This window comes from Notechis scutatus, chromosome 3 (genome assembly GCF_049901735.1).
Source record: "Notechis scutatus isolate UNSWTSFEM ecotype Mainland chromosome 3, rNotScu1.2, whole genome shotgun sequence".
Lineage (NCBI taxonomy): Eukaryota > Metazoa > Chordata > Lepidosauria > Squamata > Elapidae > Notechis > Notechis scutatus.
The window spans coordinates 179,555,188-179,573,473 of NC_142011.1; the positions used below are offsets into that span (position 1 = coordinate 179,555,188).

The following is an 18,286-nucleotide window of genomic DNA, read 5'->3' on the forward strand; positions in this document are numbered from 1 at the left end:
ACTCAAATTAACCTGGTTTATGAAGTTATTAATGTTCGATCGCGGGAAAAGAGACTCGAGACCAGGGTGACTGTTCAGCTCTTTATTTGGTATACAGATCTGTGCTGGACCTGCGAGCCTCGACAGCCCTTCATATAGGGATTGCCGGCAGCTCGCAACCAATGACGGCTCTTTGAATCTCCCGTGATCGGCGCGGCCAATCGCGGTTGATTCATTATGAGCCAATTACTGCTGTTCTTTCCACCAATCACAGAGTAGTCTGTTTGGACCAATCAGGTGAGGGTATTCCAAGAATGCTAATATGGAACAATTAATTGTTAAGGTTATTGTCTGGATCCTCTGTAAGGTGGACCTCTTTATCTTAACATAGCAGAGCTGCTTGCAGCTTAACCCTTAGTCTCTTATTCCAGATCCAGGTTTCTTATGTACCTTTGCTAGTTTTCCTTCAGTGCTTCCCTTCATAATACCATTTTAGTAGATGTATGCTAAAGGTCTAAAGCTTTAGGCCTTTGTATGGTCCCCAGAGCTTATTTTCTGGTTCCAGATATCTCACCAACTACAAGTGCTGAAAATGAATAGGATGGCCTGCCTGCACATGTCTCAAATGCAAGGGAAGATACAGAAAATCCTGCTCTTTCTCTTTCTCTTATTATGATTTAGCCCAAATTCCTTTGGATTAGTGCTGTCTGCCTGGAGCAATTCTTGCCTTGCCAAAACATTTTCCTTGGCCGGCTTTTTAGCTAGCTTGCAATCCTGTTATTATTATGTTATAGCTTATGTTGTAAGCTGCCCAGAGTCATTAGATTCAAAATGGGTGGCAAATAAATTTCATAATAAATAAAAATAAATATTTGGGAAAGGATTTTTTGTTTTTGGATAAGGATCTAAAATTTGATAGATACAAGAGAATATTGTTATAATGGAGAAATCCATTAAAACAAAACACCTTTCTCCTCCTCCCATCAAATTGGGTGAGTCAAACTTAGATTTCAGGGCACAAACAATCAAGAAAACTATTTACTTTAAAAAAAAGTGTAGTCCTGAGAGGATTAATTTTATACAGAAGCTTAACACACTTTACTTTAAAACTCACATTCAACTTTAAAGCATGGGTATTAAGTGCCACACTAATGAAATAATAATAGCAGTCTGCTCCTCTGCTGTTATCCAATCCATCCAAAGTTTGGCCTTCAACCTCATCATTTATCCACTTGGATTCATCATTATAAGCCCACATACCCACCAAGGGGGCTCTTACTGCACTAAATAAGCACACCTTATTAGCAATGTGTTTTGGAATATTATACCAAGATCTTTGGTGCTCAGTTTAAAAATTGCTACAGTAAATGAGATGGTTGCACCTTTATAATTAAAGCCAAGGGGATCTATAACAGTATGTCATTTTCAGTTTCCTACCGATTTATTGGACTATTACATTCATTATTATATAATTACTGTTACCTGGTTTTATTAATGTGAATTACCCGATGAACTTCTTGAGCTGTGAGTGAGAGGGGTGTGGTAATTCAACATGGAAAATGTCCAAGGTTCTAATATGAAGGTGAGGCGAGAGACTTTTATAGCTTTTATTTCTGTTTGATGACAAGTTCATTGAATAAAAGTTTCCATTTGAAAAGAGATATGGTGTAGAGAGCAAGGGAGATGACCTTGAAAAACTATGCAGGAAGAATTACAAAAACAAAAGTATACTTTAAGCAGAAAACACAGGAAGAATGAGAAAGAATCTCAATCTGGCTTGAACCCAATACAACGAAGTATGAAAGAAAGGCAAGGCAAAATACAGTCAGGCTTTTATTATTGAGTTCATCTGTTTTTTTTGCCTCTTCACAACCCTGTAGATTGATTTTCTTTGTGACAATCTATCCCTAACTAGGTATCAGATCACTGAATCCATTCACCTGGTCATCCAGTTCTTCTCTTTCCTTCTATCTTTCCCAACATTATCACCCCCTAAAAAAGTCTAATATTTGTGTAAGATATCCAAAATAGATAGATTTGAGCTGGTTATTTGTATCTCAAATGAGAACTCTGGTTTTATTTGTTTGAAGATCCATTAGTTCATTTTCTTGGTTGCCCATGGTAGTTGCAGGAATCTTCTCCAACACAAAAGTTCAAAAACATTTAAGACTATAGAATTATAGCATATATGTTTCATACAGGCTGGCAATTCTGGGAGTTGAAGTCCTATATTTTGAAGTTGCAAAATTTGAAAATCATTTCAATAATACATAGTTCTAGTGTAACTTGTGGAGCTAATCTGGTGTCTCTCCAAGGGCTGACATATATAAATACAACCATTCTTGACCTACAATTATTCAGTCATTGACTGTTGCCAGTTACCAGAATACTGACTGACTGGTGGTTATGTCTGGTCCTCAGAGTTCTGGCTGGCCCAGCATCTCTGTGGTTATGAGATAGTGATCTGGGTGCTTGGCAATTTGTTTGCACTTACAACTGGTTGTCAAGTGCCCCATGATCAAGTTATCTCCATTTGCAACAGAAGACATAGTACATTTAAACATACATACATACGTACGTACGTACATACATACATATACATATACATACATATAGATGAACACAATACACAAGCCTGATGATGGCAGATGAGATTCTGCCAAAGTTGCTACAACTTTAAAAGCACAACTATAATGACGTGGGAAAATACCCGAACAAAGCTGAATAACATACATACATACATACATACATACATACATACATACGTGTGTGTGTGTGTGTGTGTGTGTGTGTGTGTGTGTGTAGATTTTCACGGGTACAGGTATGCAGGTCTTGGCATGTTCAGGTCTTTTCCCGTGTAAGATTGAGAGCATCTTGGCAACATTTCGACGAGGTCCCACTCGCCATCTTCAGGCTGGTGCTTTCAGCTTTGTGCTTGTGCAAGCAAAGCGTGATCAGAGCTGCTGTCTCCCTATATATACTGGTAGGAAGGTTGGCTGTGTTGTCATTTCTTGGTTGATGGAGTTGATGTTTGCAGACTGGCTAGCTTTTTCGTAAGCACGTGTGTGGCTGAGGTATTGGCTGTGTGTCTATCAGCCTCCTGTGTTGTAATGACCTGGGTCATGGGCTGTGTGATGACCTTCTGAGTTCTATTGTTGTGGCATACTGGGTCTTGTGCTGTAATCTCCTGGGTTGTTGGCTGTGTTGCAAAATCCTGAGGTTTTGTGGTGTAACCTCCTGAGTTCTGTGATGTGATATCCTGAGCGGATGGCTGTGATGTGATGTTCTGGGTTTTGGTTTGGCTCCGAGTTTGAAGCCTGGATATGTGTTCAGGGCGTGTGTCCATTTTCTTGGTTTGGGGGTCGGGGTGTGTGGTAGCTGGTGATGCAGCCGTGGTCTGGTTTCTGGAAGGTGATCGTCTTTTGTCTATGGGATGGGTTTGGGTTTGATTCTGGTGAGGGAGAATGGTGGTGGTGTCATGTGTTGTTTTGGGTCCTGTGTTGGTTTTCGTGGCTGGGACTCGTTTGTTGATAAGGGCTAGTTTCCAGATGTCTGGTAGGCAGGAGGCATTGTCTCATGAATAAATGAAACCGAAAGCACCAACCTGAAGATGGTGAGTGGGATCTCGTCGAAATGTTGCCAAGATGCTCTCAATCTTACATGGGAAAAGACCTGAACACACCAAGACCTGCATACACACACACACACACACACACACACACACACACACACACACACACATATATATATATATATATATATATATATATATATATATATATATATATATATATATTTCTTAAGTTTTCGGGTATTTGTATGGCCTTCAGCTTTGTTCGGTATTTTCCGTCATAGTAGTGGTGCTTTTAAAGTTGTAGCAACGTTTCAGCAGAATCTCATCTGCCATCATCAGGCTTCTGTATTGTGTGATGATGATGGCAGATGAGATTCTGCCGAAACGTTGCTACAACTTTAAAAGCACAACTATAATGACGTGGAAAAATACTCAACAAAGCCGAATACCATACATGTAGTATCCGTGAAAACTTAAGAATATATACCGTGTTTCTCATATAATAAGGCCGAGTCTTATTTTTTTTTGAGCCCCGAAAAAATGGCTAGGTCGTCTTTTCAGGGGTGACTTAATCCCCCCCCTGCATCTTCGGGTGGGTGGGCGGCAACAGCTTGGATGTTGACCTCGGCGTTGATGGGGCACTTCATATCGGGGTCAACGCAGGCAGCATCATATCTGGGTGTGCAACAAAAGTACTTCCTAACGGCAAGCCCCCCACCCCCATTTCGCATGTTTTAATATAGGCCTTAATTTGGGGGAGGGGCTTAATTTCATTTCATGCCTATAAAACATGCTGGGACTTCCTATTGGGGGAGGCCGTATTGTTGGAGAAACAGGGTATATAACCTCAACATTAAATGGACTGAAAATGCAACTTTGCCCCTTATAGCATTTAGCATAGGGGTTCACAAATTTGCAGGAAAGATGAGGATGGGCATAGTTGGAATAAAAAATAAATTTGATTTCATTTACATTTAATATTGTCAAAGTATATAAGAAGCTGTTTGGTGTTGTGACCATGGCATTTGTCTAGAAACTAGGAGACTGTGACTTCTAATTTCATCTTAGGCAAAAAGCTAGCTTGCTTGGGACAGTTACTTTCTCTCCGCTTTAAGAAGAAGGTAATGGCAAAGCACTTCTAAAATCTTGCCAAGATAATTGCAGGGGATCAACATTGCAATTAACACTGACATAAAAGCACCTAAAAATTTGTGTAGAGATTGCTCACATATATTTAATAATCCCCTTGTTGTCAACCCTGAAGCTGACCTGACCAAGGCAATTTTGAGGTTTCAGTGTTGCCACATTGGAGCTGAGTGATAGGGAGGGAGGAATGCTTGTTATGAATGTATTACTTGAACTCTGACACTTGTATTATACCAAAAAATACAAATTAATAATAACTTTTGGTGGTCCCTGTGGAGCACAACTATATTCTAGGACCATTGGCTGGGTACATCTTAGCAAATGCTAAGGCTATGAGTTGCAGATTGTAGTCAAGATCTCTCTAACTTGTTAAGCATGCCTGACAGGCATCTTAAATGTCAAAAAGCATATAAGCTTTTGAAATAAAACAGTGTATGCATAAACCCAGATAGATGTCTGAATTCCTCCAAAAAGGGCAAGATATAATTATCATTCATAAATGTATTAAAATAAATGAGTTGAATTTTCTGTATAAATGGTCAATTATTATTGATGTAATGTTTTGATGAATCTTGTCATCCATGAGAAGGTTATTTTTTTTTATTAATGAAAGATTTAATAATAATAGATAGGGAGATATTGATATTTAATAGAGTTTTTGAGACTTAATGAGAGTAAATGGCACGGCATGAAATCAGAAAGTGAAAAAACATCAAATTATGATTTTTAAAATGACAACTAATTTTGTTTTGTTTTTTTGGAAGAAGCCTCTGTAGGACTTTAATAAGTAAACTTGCACAATGTTTTGTTACAAAGTGTTTTTAACTTATTAAAGAGTATTGAAAGAAGCACAATATTTATATATTGTATTGTATTATTTAGCCTTGGAAAAATAAGAAATATATTTCTGGAAACATGGATCTTATAAAGGTGAAGATATCAAATCTAAATAAAATAAAGCTAACTCAGACATTTAAGAAAATGGTCAGACAAGCAGCAATAGACATGTCTTGGAACTATAGCCAAAAAGTTTTTGGAAGATGTGTGTTGTGCTTAGTACACAGCCTTTAGCAATGAGTTGTTTAATTGAAATATCTGCACTTTCATTTGCTCTGCAACTGAAATTATTTCTTGGAAAACTGTGATGATTTTGGAAGTTGCTCCACATCTGTTTAGCCTTTATGTGATATGACTGCGAAGGAGATGCCACTTTAAAGACTATTTCAGGCTATATTGAATTTAAACATATCTTTTCCAACTGTTGATAGAGTTTGGCTGTTTACATTTTATGCTAAACCTATCAGTATCGTAATTATGCACATTCAGTGACTTTCTCTATGAATAGGCATCTTCCTGGAAGGTAATTTAAGTGAACTCAGCTTCAACATTTAATTGACTATGTAGATAGAGGACCTAATTTGCTTTTGACGATGATTTTGTTTATCAAAATTGGCTTAGAATTCTTTTAAAGAGGTATTGTGGTTAGTGGCTAAGTGTAAGATTGGGACCAGGAAGATCTAGGTTCAAATACTTATCTGATAATGGAATCCATTGGGTGACCTTGGATCATTGTCATTATCTCTTAGCCCACAACTTAGCTAACTGTAAGAATAAAATGCTCAGTCCTTGAGCAACCAGAAGATAGGATTTAAATGTATTAATAAAATATACTTATAGTATGATGTAATCTGTAAGTAGCATGTAATAAACTGTTAGACTAAAACTTGTGTTATGATCTTCAGCTTGATAACCTTATCCTAAGTTATATTTTGCACTAAGACTTGATTTAGAGATTAATTCTCAAGGAAGAACTGCACATGGGTTGCAGCATAAACAGAGCAAATGAAGACTGATGAAAACTTTTCTTCTGATACGCCTGTACAACAATAAACAGGAGGAATTGATCCTAGACAGAAATATCCAATTTGAAGGTACTATTGGCAAGCCCGGAGAGAAAATAGCCCCAATTAGTCTCAGTGCTATACAAGTTACACAAATAGGTATGAAAGAATCTATAAAATATCACGGAAACTGTAATTTATCTTCTTCTCAAAACACTTCTGTGGTTTTTGTTCTTGCTTTCTTTGACTTTCATTTTATGGCTAAAACATACTGTATTTTCCTCTAGTTCATAAGTGCTTTGTTTGTTTATTGATTTACTGTTTCCTATTTTGCTCCTCTACTTCCTAAGTTATCCCGCCAATTATAAAATAGATACCATGTTTTCAAAGGAATTAATAATTAGCATTCTTAGTATACCAAAGACTTTATAAAAGGTTACTGCAGATAATTCAGAATTATTCAGAATAGCTTGTGGAGGCACAGAATATAAATGAAGAAATAATAGTCACAAATTCTTTTTTGAGTTCAATGATAAACAACAAACCATGATACTAACTTGTATTTTATGAGATGCAAATTATTTTTAGCGTGTTCTATATTTACATTTACTTTGTCTAACCTGGTTATTAATATTACAAATATAGTGAAGTCTTGATTTTGCAGACCTTGATGAAAAATATGTTTATTTCAATAAGTAAAATGTAGTTACATCATTTGTATAATTTACAATTAAATGCATGAAATAAGAATACATATAATTTCACTGGTTGTTACTGTAATCCATTTGGAATGAAATGTAACTTGTTCTAGTCATTGTGTAAGATTATCACAGTTCTGTAGAATTCTGTTTTGAACATAGAATAAATGGTCGTTTAGCACCATTGGTTAAAATATAATTTTTATGGTTCAAGAAGGGTTCTATGACCTGTTTCTAAAGTGACTGATTTAGCTAAGTACCAGTTGTATTACTACCTGAATTTTAAAGACTTGAATGGGGTAAATATTTTATGGATTCCAAATAAACAACACAAATTAAATTACATTACTGAGTATATTGTGCTGATGAAAACATATCAGGCTTATGATTTTGCAACATGTAAACTAGCACTAGATCAACTAATTTGGCTGTACACCTCAAATAACCTTTGTTGACTTTAATAGAGATTATCCAAGATACAGTAGTCCCATGAGGTTAAAGTTTTCATAAATATTTAACATTTATTGTATAAAATTAGAAATCAAAATGGAAAAAGTCCATTCTGTTTGTGGAGACTTTCAAAAATAGTCTGAAACTTTTCAATATATGTAAATTCAGCAATTTCATGCTTTTTGGGTTAACTTTTTTCTAAAATAACTTTTTCATGCTTTTTTAATGGATTTTATTTTTATACTTCAGAATCATATACAGATATATTTCATAGCTTAGTGTGGATAACTATGGCCTACAGTTTTCATGAACACACTTGCAGTAAGGATCTCTGATCTGTGAAATCAAACCACTAATAACGACAGCAATAGCACTTAGACTTATATATCACTCCGCAATGCTATACATACACCTCTTAGTGGTTTATACAGTCAGCATATGGTTCCCAATAATCTGGGTCCTCATTTTACTGACCACAGAGGGATTGGAACGCTAAATCAATCTTGTGCCTCTTAGGATCAAATTCCAGGCAGTGGGCAGAGTTAGCCTGCAATACTCCATTCTAACCACAGCACCACTAGGGATCCTATTAAATGCAGGACAGGATTATTTGCAGGGAATGGTCAATGATGGAGTTGGGTGAAATGGCAAAATTGAATATTTTGATTAAAGAACTTTTGTTTCCACTTATTTATTTATTTTTTATTTATTTGATTTGTCAATCACTTACAAGATACAGGTATAAGAATAAACACAGTTTTGAATACATGAGATGGATACTTATAAGAAAAATAAAAAGAAACAATAGGACAGGGACAGTAGGCACGATTGGTGCGCTTATGCATGCCCTCTACAGGCCTCTTAGGAAGGGGATGAGGTCAATAGCAGACAGTCTAAGGTTAAAGTTTTTGGGGTTTGGGGAAGAAACCACAGAGTCAGGTAGAGTATTCCAAACATTGACCACTCTGTTGCTGAAGTCCTATTTTCTGCAATCAAGTTTGGTGCAGTTAACCTTGAGTTTGTATTTATTGTGTGCTCTTGTATTGTTATGATTGAAGCTGAAGTATTCATTGACTGGTAGGACGTTGCAATGTATGATTTTATATACTATATTTAGAACAGACCGAAGGCAGCGTAGTTCTAGGTTTTCTAAGTCTAGAGTTTCAAGTCTGGTGGCATAAGGTATTCTGCAATGCGTAGAGAAGCGGAGAATTCTTCTTGCGAAATATTTCTGGACTTTCTCAATTGTGTTAATATCAGATACACGATATGGGTTCCAGACTGATGAGCTGTATTCAAGTATAGGTCTAGCAAATGTTTTGTATGCTCTAGTTAGTAGTGTGATATTACCAGAGAAGAAGTTATGTAGGATTAGATCAACAACTCTTAATGCCTTTTTGACTGTGTAGTTACAGTGGGCTTTAGCACTTAGATCATTAGAGATGAGTTCTCTAATGATCTAAGTCAAGGACTTCTGTCAAGGTCCTTGACAGAGTTTGGATCCTCAACAAGGTCTTGACTATTTAGCTTGTATTTTATTTTCTGAATTTTTTTTTGCCAATATGTAAGACAGAGCATTTATTTGTTGAGATTTGAAATTGCCATTTGATTGACCATTCTGATACATAGTGAAGGTCTTTTTGGAGGGTAGTAGTATTGTCTGTGGTGTTGAATAGCTTTACATCATCAGCGAAGAGAACGCAGTTGCTCTTAATATGAGACCACTTAATTGGAGACCACTTCAGAACTTTGTGCTTGAAATGGAAAAGAATGAAACTTTGATTTTGGGTTTTACTAGTTAGATTGATAGATCTTCATAGAAATGTTTCTTTTTCTTTTTTTCCCCTTATCCCTCCTCACTTCTCTTCCCCCTCTCCCTCCCTACTGTTTTCCTATTTAGCTTTGTATTTTGTATCTTACTTTATCTTATAACTCAATAAAAATGTTAAACCAGGGAATGGTCAATGAGCATTACCCTGAAGTAAGGCTTCCTAGATCTTTAAATTCTGAACAATTAGCATCAATTTATTAATACCCTTTTCTGTTCTAGAGGAGAGCACAGTTGTTCAATTTGGGTAACGGGGTCACTAAATGGGACCATTTGTTCTGAAACCCCCTGCAGACTACCAAGCCCAATTTCAGAAGTTGATATTAGTTTATAAAACTACAAGCAGCTTAGAACTCAAGTCCTTAAATTATTGCCTGTCCCAATATCTTCCAACTCAGACACTAAGATAATCTGGTGAAGACGTTCTGCTCATGGTCCCACAGGGTGTTTCAGTTCACAATGCAGTGATTAAGAATGGACTTTTTCAATGGCAACATGTGAATCATGGAATTCTCTTCTTGAGAATGTTCAGTTGGCCTCTTCTTTGCAACAACCTATGAAGACTTCCTTTTTACTCAAATATTTTTGGCTGTCCATCAATTCCAGGACTAATCTTTTCCAGATAGCCTGTGGTATTGCTTGTATTTATATTTTTTTGTTATTTAGTTAAACAGCAAGCATTTATTTAAAATTATTTCTTACAACATGCTCTCAATGCTTCCAAGAGAAAGAATAGTTTAAAAATACCCAAAAATATATTCTTCCTGCCCAAGAACCTTATGGAGGATGTTGCCTGGTTAGACACGTATAGAGAAGTTATTTTTTTCCTTTTATGAAAGTACAAAGGATAAATGATTTTGAATAGTTTACACAGCTGAAACCCTTGTATTTAGCAAGTAAAATTGGCAGTGTCAGCTACAGTGTCAGCCTGTCCTGAAAGGTATTATGCTAATTGTTAGCTCTGTTGCTACAAATCTATACTTCACATATCATTTATTTGAGATCATACTGATCTGATGAAGATCTGAGACTATTCTACGAAACTATTGTTCAACAATAAATGATAAGTGCAAGTGAAGCATAAAAGGAATGAGATGATATATTGGATAAAAGATAGCAATCCTGCTAGGGGCTAAATATTATGCTAGGCTTCCACAAACCTATCCTTAGCTTCAAAGAGAGAGAGAGAGAGATGTGAAAAGATGGTACAAATCCAGAAATTAGTATGTCTGTTATTTTAAAATATCTTTTCAAATTCTGTTATTCTGCTTTTCAACTATGAAAGCAGGGAGCTAAATTTATCTTCCTATTTTTTTTTTCAAATTCATTAGCATAATTCCAATTTTTCCCCTCAATCCCAGATTGTTTCTTCAATTTTGATATATGTATCAGTCTTCCGTTAATGGGGTTCTATAAATCCCCACTGAAAAATATAAATCAGAACACCTGGTGAAATATCTGTTTTTGGAACAGATTTTCTAAAGTGGAATGCTTGCTGTGTTATTGGTAATGTAGCTTTATTGCTGCAATTCAAGATTTCGCTCCTAAACACGCTAATATAATTTTTTGTTTCATGAGATGATTCTTCCAGCATCTTTAACAATCAAAGAGGTGAAACTTTTTGTATTTCTTATAAGTTCAGATCCATTTCAATTCTAGGTGAGCAGTATGTCTAAAATGCAAGACATTTTAGCTTTCCCAAGAGACAACAACTGTCATATGAGATTACTTGGGAAAAGCTTTGAAACAGTCAGCACTGCTGATCTTTCAATGTAGGGATAAGGGCAATGTCTTCACAAAAGTGACCTACTAATCCTTACAGCAGCTTTGTATGACAGGGACAAAAGCAAAGTGCGCCCATCTGCTGATAATCTAGGCCCCGAAGCAAAACCCAATTCAATTGTTATTGGTTTTCTGCAACCATATTATATAGGGGAATGTGAAACACTTTATGTACAGGCTACCAACTGCTGCATGCAATGAGCTGGAGAACACGGCTCTTACAGTTAGCTTTAGTTCTGTGCTTGTATCTTATCATTAATGTTAATGTCACTGTTAACATAATGTACGTCTCGTACGCCCACTGGAACACAAAATGGGAGTGAACCAGGTTGAATGTTTGCCTACCAGCAAGGGTGGAAAAGGTGAAGAACTAAAACACATCAAGGAAGTCTTAGAACTTGGGGCTAGCCCAACTGGGCCTTCCCAAAAGGAAAAAAACAAAAGTCCAGTTGCCTTTTGAAGAAGCACATTTGGCACAACTATGACCTGGATGACTGAGAATTTCCATACACAAACGAAACTCCTCTTTCAGTATCTGAAATGATACATAAATTCTAACTAGGCACTGTGTATTGATGATATTTCTTAGTTTGGTAATGAAATGTGTGCAAGAAAACAATCAAGCTGTTGTGGTTAGCCAGCAGCAGGTGTGGACGGCTGAGGAGAGCAAGGACTCAGAGGAGGGGCCAGGATCATTAGGGAGTGGACTGCTGCCTTCAGAGATTGTGGGGGCTGGCAGCAGTGATGAGGAGGTTCCCGAGGAGCTTGTGCCAAGTGCGTGTGCATTCAGGATTGCTTGCAGGAAAGAGCAGCTACAACAGCACAGGTGACTCGGGAGTAAGGCTGCAAGGTAATGGCCCCTCCTTCAAGAAGATAAAAGCCAGCTGTGAAACGAACGTTCTTTGCAGAAGGCAAAAACGTTTTGAAACTCCAACCTCGTGGACATTCCAGTATCCTGAGTTTGTATTTGAAGATTCTTGTATTGCAAATTATTTCTTGTCTGTTATCTTTTGGCAGTCTCGCACAGTTTGGCAAGGCTTGTGCTTATCACAGCTAATTATTTTGCAGAAGCATTAAAAGGTTTCTGTTTCCTTTGGATTGTGTTTGATTTGTTGGGAAAGGGTGTGGGTCAGAACACAAGCTCAGAAAGCATCAAGGTCCCCACAATTCAACCCTGAGAAACAAATACAGGTAGTCCTTACAATCATTTGTTTAGTGACCTTCAAAATTACAATGGCGCTGAAAAAAGTGATTTATGACTGTATTTTACACTTAAGACCATTGCAGCATCGCCATGATCATGTGAACAAAATTTGGGCACTTGGAGACCAGCATGTCTTTGTAACAATTGCACTGATCCCGGGATGGTGGTGATAATGTGATCACAATTTGCAACCTTCTCAGCTGGCTTCTGACAAGCAAAAACAATGAGGCTTAACAACCACATGATTCACTTAACAATGGGAGTTACAATTGCTTAACAATTGTGACTAAAAGGTCATAAAATGGGTCAAAACTCACTTAACAACTGTCTTGCTTAGCAGTGGAAATTTTGGGCTCAGTTGTGTCAAGAACTACTTGTATTTGCTATTGACTCCCGAATTATATTAGGGAAAGGCAAATGACAAATGTAATTGTTTGCAAAGTTTGTTTGAAAGAGGCTAGCAATTGACCAAAAGAATATATTTCTAATCTGACAAAAAATGTTAATATGTATCCCTAAAACAAATTTCTGAGAACATTTATGCCAAAGAAGGCCCGTTTCTTTTCACTGAGGTCCATTAGCCTCTCTCTTTAGGTCAAGTACCTTTCAGAAAATTTATATCAAAAAAATCTCTATTTTATCTTTTAGTTGAAGATTTTCTTTAACATGTCCACTTCAGAGGTGGTATTCAGCAGGTTCTGAACAGTTCTGGAGAACCGGTAGCAGAACTTTGAAGTAGTTTGGAGAACCGGCAAATACCACCTCTGACTGGAGATTTTACAGTATCCTTCCCCTACCATGCCCACCAACCCACACCCACAGAAACGGTAGTAAAAAAAAAAAAAAAATGAATTCCACCACTGCTCCACTTCCATCTCTATTCACATAACTTCCTTTAATATATTTCCCATCCCTATCATGTTAATGATTTTGTTCCTCTCCCCTTTCCCTCTGCTTCTGTCTTTAAGTACATACCATAATTTTTGCACTATAGGATGCTCCAGACCATAAGACGCACCTAGCTTTTGGGGAGGAAAACAAGAAAAAAAATCTGCCTCCCAGCAATTTGCCTCCTTTCAGCAAACAGATAACAGATAACCAGAGTTGTAAGGGACCTTATAGGTCATCTAGTCCAACCCCCCACCCTACCCAAGCAGGAGACCCTATACCATTTCTGATAAATGGCAGTCCAATCTCTTCTTGAAAGTCTCAAGTGATGACAGCAAACAGTCTGGTCAGCTTCAGCACAGTCTGATTTAGCATGAGCAGCTGATTGGCAGTTGGATCGGCCTCCTGGAATACCGCCCATTAGCTGTTCCAGACTGCAGAGATTCCACCGCTCATTGCTGTCGCCGCCTATTACCACCTCTGTGTGTCCCATTTTCAGCCTCCGTGCATCCCATTTTTGGCCTCCGTGCATCCCATTTTCGGTCCATTCCAGGTGGTGGGGATAGGCGGTGGTGGTGACAATCCCTGCTGCCTGGAATGGGGTGAAAGCGGGACACATGGAGGTAAAAAATGGGGCCCACAGAGGCAAAAAATGGGGCACGTGGAGGTGGTGATAGGTGGCAGTGATTGGCAGCAAGAACAGCAATCAGCAGTGGTGATCCCTGCAGCCTGGAACAGCTGATATCAGCAATCAGCTGCTAAATCAGGCTATGCTTAAGCTATTTGCTGTTTGCTGCAAGGAGGCAAATTGCTGGCAGAGCCTGAAGGGTGGGGGCCGGCGGGTGGGTGGGGCTGTGGCAACATTCACTGTATAAGATGCACAGAATTTCCAGCCACTTTGCGTCTTATAGTGCGAAAAATATGGTAATTCTGATTTTCAAGTTGAATTGAGTTTATATGCGTATCTGTTCATTTATTCAATCAAGTCTCTTTATTGATTCTATTTATAAAACATGAGTCTCTGCAAATAACCATAATGATTAAGAAGCAATTGTCAAGGTTCCAACTGACTAACCCAACCTAAGCAAGCACAATGGAGATAATCTGATCTTTTAATGCAAAACTTTATTGAGTATATCACTTTGCCATGAATGAAGCAAAACCAGATCTAACAATTTCCTGCGCAAACCCATATAGTTAAAGTTCAGGTTCTCCCTCCCCGCAATTAGATCAAGTCTCATTGTCCAATGGAGACTCCTGGTGTTGTTGTGAGAAAGTTTTTTAGCTCTGGTAAACACCTGCCAAAACTTCCTTGGTTCTCACGCTGGCATCTCGATGTCTGCTTTCTATCTCTCCCTTCCCTCCTCCCATAGTTCATTGGCAAGTGGAGAAGCAATAATAGTTGCCACAGCACAAACACCTTTGAAGCTTGACAGCAATGATATGCACGGAGTAATGACACAATGCAAATCCTGCCCTTTTCAATGCCAGAACGTAAGTCCAGGATTTGAATTGTGATGTCATAATAGCCATTTTGTCACTTGAGTGCAATGCTGTCAAGCCTCTTTGTTTTATTTAAGTGCCATAGGATTCTTGATCAATCTAATCCAACATAGTCTCTCTGACTCTATGTAGACTGTACATAGTATGTATGATTTGTGGGATTTACCCAGATATGTTCATGTAATTTCCTTGACAACAAATTCTGGACAATTGTCTTCTTTTACAGTATTTTTTTCAAGTTTCCATCTGAATTCCAGTCAGCTAGATTCTGCTAATGCCTGTGTCATACTCAAGAGTACTGCTTGCATTTTTATTACTTATACAAGATGGTTCACATTACTTCCTACCTGATCCTTTTCTTGATATGCCAGAGTGGGATTTTTTTTACATGCAAATAGGAACCTCTATTAGGTGCGGTTTTATTCTCTGATAGGCAGAATGAGATCAAGGACACGTTTTCCTTTTTAGTATGTTTACTAAAATGAAACTATTGTGAATCCAGGCTCAAAATTAAAATTATACGCAGCTGCAATACACCAGAGTTTAAACATATATTTCTGAGCATGAGGGAGATAATTATGGGGACCAGACCTCTTTTACAAATTTACTTTAGGAAAAACAATCACTTCCTCCATGCTGCGGTTGGGACTGTAAAAGTCCTCCCATTTGTGTGAACCAAAGCTGTTTTCTAAGTGTATGTGCCACCCAATGCGGGAGGGTCTTTATACAATAAAGTGGCTAATTTACTTCCTCTCTATGACCAGGGTTATATGATTTAATGCCATTCCATTAAATGCAATGTTTAGTTTGACACATAGCATAATTGTACTGTGGATCTTGTTAGTTGAGTTGCTCTTTGTCTATATGAATAATTCATATTATCTATTCAGACAAATATTATTGTAACAGGGCAATATTATGAAAATCATGTAATCAAATTCTGAAAGTTAAATTTATTATTTTATATATGATCTTTTTTAACACTGAGTAGTGGTTTCAATTCATATTCAGGCCATTCTCCTCTTGTCTACATGCATAATGTCTACATCATAAATGTCTACATTTATTATCTATTTTAACACTATATCTAAAACTAGGAATTTTATTTCCGGTAATGAAGATGATATAACTAAATATTGAACTATTAAAAAACATTTTGTTTTGTAAATATCTGAAGGAAAGCTTCTTAAGAAGATCCGTTCAGATTCTTGTCATTCTCCCATCACAATGTTTCCATTAACATTGTTAGCATTAATGTCAGTATGGATTGTTTGCTTGCAGACGTTTCATTACCCATGATCATTATTCGTGTTGCCTAGTTGGGTAATGAAACATCTGCAAGCAAACAACCTGGTTCAAAGAGCATTACAGACTTTGCAGTTCAACCCTGAGCTAGATATATTCTCTTCTATTGTAACTGTTAACTATTTGGTAATTTCTCAGAGATGGTAATCCATAGCTTAGCTCTTTTTGAAGAAGTCCTTTGAAAATCAATTTGCTTATCACTGCTTTTACAGTCAGAATTTCTTTTCATTGCAGTATTTCTCCCCAATATTGGATCTATGATTTATTTCTCTGTCGAACACTGATCTTTTTCTTTTATTTTAGCTTTCATGTCTCATTAAAGCTGGATTTACATTCTGTTCCCTTGATGAGATTGTGATTGAAGTTTATGATTACATTATTATAATCATTATGATTACAGATAACAATCATTACAGTTGTTGTTCCCATATATATTGCTATAACTTTCCAGTCCTAAGTTGAGAATCTCACCTAAGCTTCCATGTTTCATGAGAAGGTGGAAGAAGCAAGATTCGGACATTCTGGATACTGTCTGTAAATTATGTATATTTGATTTTATTTTCAGATATTGAAAGGAATACTGAAGAAACAAGAAAAAGGAGGAAAAGAAAGAAAAAGAGATTTACAACCTGTATAAAATTAAATGACAATTTTTGAAGGATGATTAGAGTAGTACTATGTATAAAAGTGAACTTATAGCCATCTAGCACTTTAAAGCTTTTTTAAAAATCTTAGAAATAATTAATAATAATCAAATAATGATCATTAATTAGAATAGATCACACTAAGAATAAAAATACCTATCTCATCATAAAAGTTTGTCCTTATTATAACTAATAAGTAAAATCTAATATTCCACTTCAAATCTCTGATATGAATAGTCCATGAATATTTTCCATGATTAATTAAAAAGTCTGTCATTTCTCTAAAAAAGAAATTGTTGCCATTTCCAGAAGAAAGTAAGAATTATCCTGACTGTTTATTATATATTTTATTGCTTTTAAACTGTTACTAGGGGCAATAATCACTGTGGCCTCTTGAGGGGAAAACAAAGAGTTGTCCTCCGAAGGATAATTCAATATTTAAAATGATGAAGCACATAAATTCTTTTCTTTCTAAGTAATTTCAGATATAACCTCAAGAATTATTGAGTATTATTGATTTCCCATACCAGGACATTAACATAAGACTGTCTACTGTTAGACTGTCTACTGTTGACCCCATTCCTAATTGGTCTGTAAGGGGCATGCATAAGTGCAGCAACGTGCTTACCGTCCAGTGGTGGGATTCAAATGTTTTTACTACCGGTTCTGTGGGTGTGGCATGGTTTGGTGGTCGTGGCAGAGGAAGGGTACTGTAAAATCTCCATTCCTTCCCCACTCCAGGGGGAAGGTTACTGCAAAATTCCATTCCCTCCTCACCCCACTAACCTGCTTTCCAGCTCCGTTCTCCTCTGCAGGGGAACAAAAGAAGACCCAGCCAATCAGCTGGGACTTGGGAGGCAGAGAATAGATGGGGGCAGGGCTAGTCAGAGGTGGTATTTGCCGGTTCTCCGAACTACTCAAAATTTCTGCTATTGGTTCTTCAGAACTGGTCAGAACCTGCTGAATACCACCTCTGCTACCGTTCCTGTCCTAATGTCCTCTTTTATTCATACCCATTTCATGTAGCATAATCATGTTCTAATTATATCTGTGATCTAATACATGCTTGACAAAAATAAATAAATAAATAAAATAAGGGGGGAACCCCGCTCAGCCTGAAATATAACTAAACCTGAAGGACTGGAGCAGCAAAATAATATTTTTTTTACTTTAATAATCAGAAGCAAAAATTGTTACTGATGTGTGTGTGTATGTGTGTGTGTGCATGCGTGTACATTAAATAACAAGAAAGAAGCTAACTTCTCAGATTCTTCTCATTCCATTCCTCGTCAAACCTCACCCCCAAATGCTTGAAAAAATAGGTTGGGCTCTTTTGGTGACTTCACCTGGGTAGCAGAACTGTCTGTTCCCCACAACAGGAGCTTCCTGGTCTCTTCAAACATTGCCCAGGCCTACTCTAGGTCAGGGTCTTGAGCCCAATACA

The 18,286-nt window shown here is 37.2% G+C and overlaps 1 long non-coding RNA gene across 1 annotated transcript in view; it reads left to right on the plus strand.

Annotated features, from left to right (window-relative positions):
* The window catches only part of LOC148131508 (uncharacterized), a 165,067-nt gene extending 148,261 nt beyond the window's left edge, over nucleotides 1–16,806 (plus strand). Inside the window, exon 3 of the long non-coding RNA XR_015748382.1 lies at nucleotides 16,764–16,806. This is a non-coding gene — a long non-coding RNA (uncharacterized LOC148131508). The remainder of the gene's footprint in view (nucleotides 1–16,763) is intronic.
* Nucleotides 16,807–18,286: the final 1,480 nt, after the last annotated feature.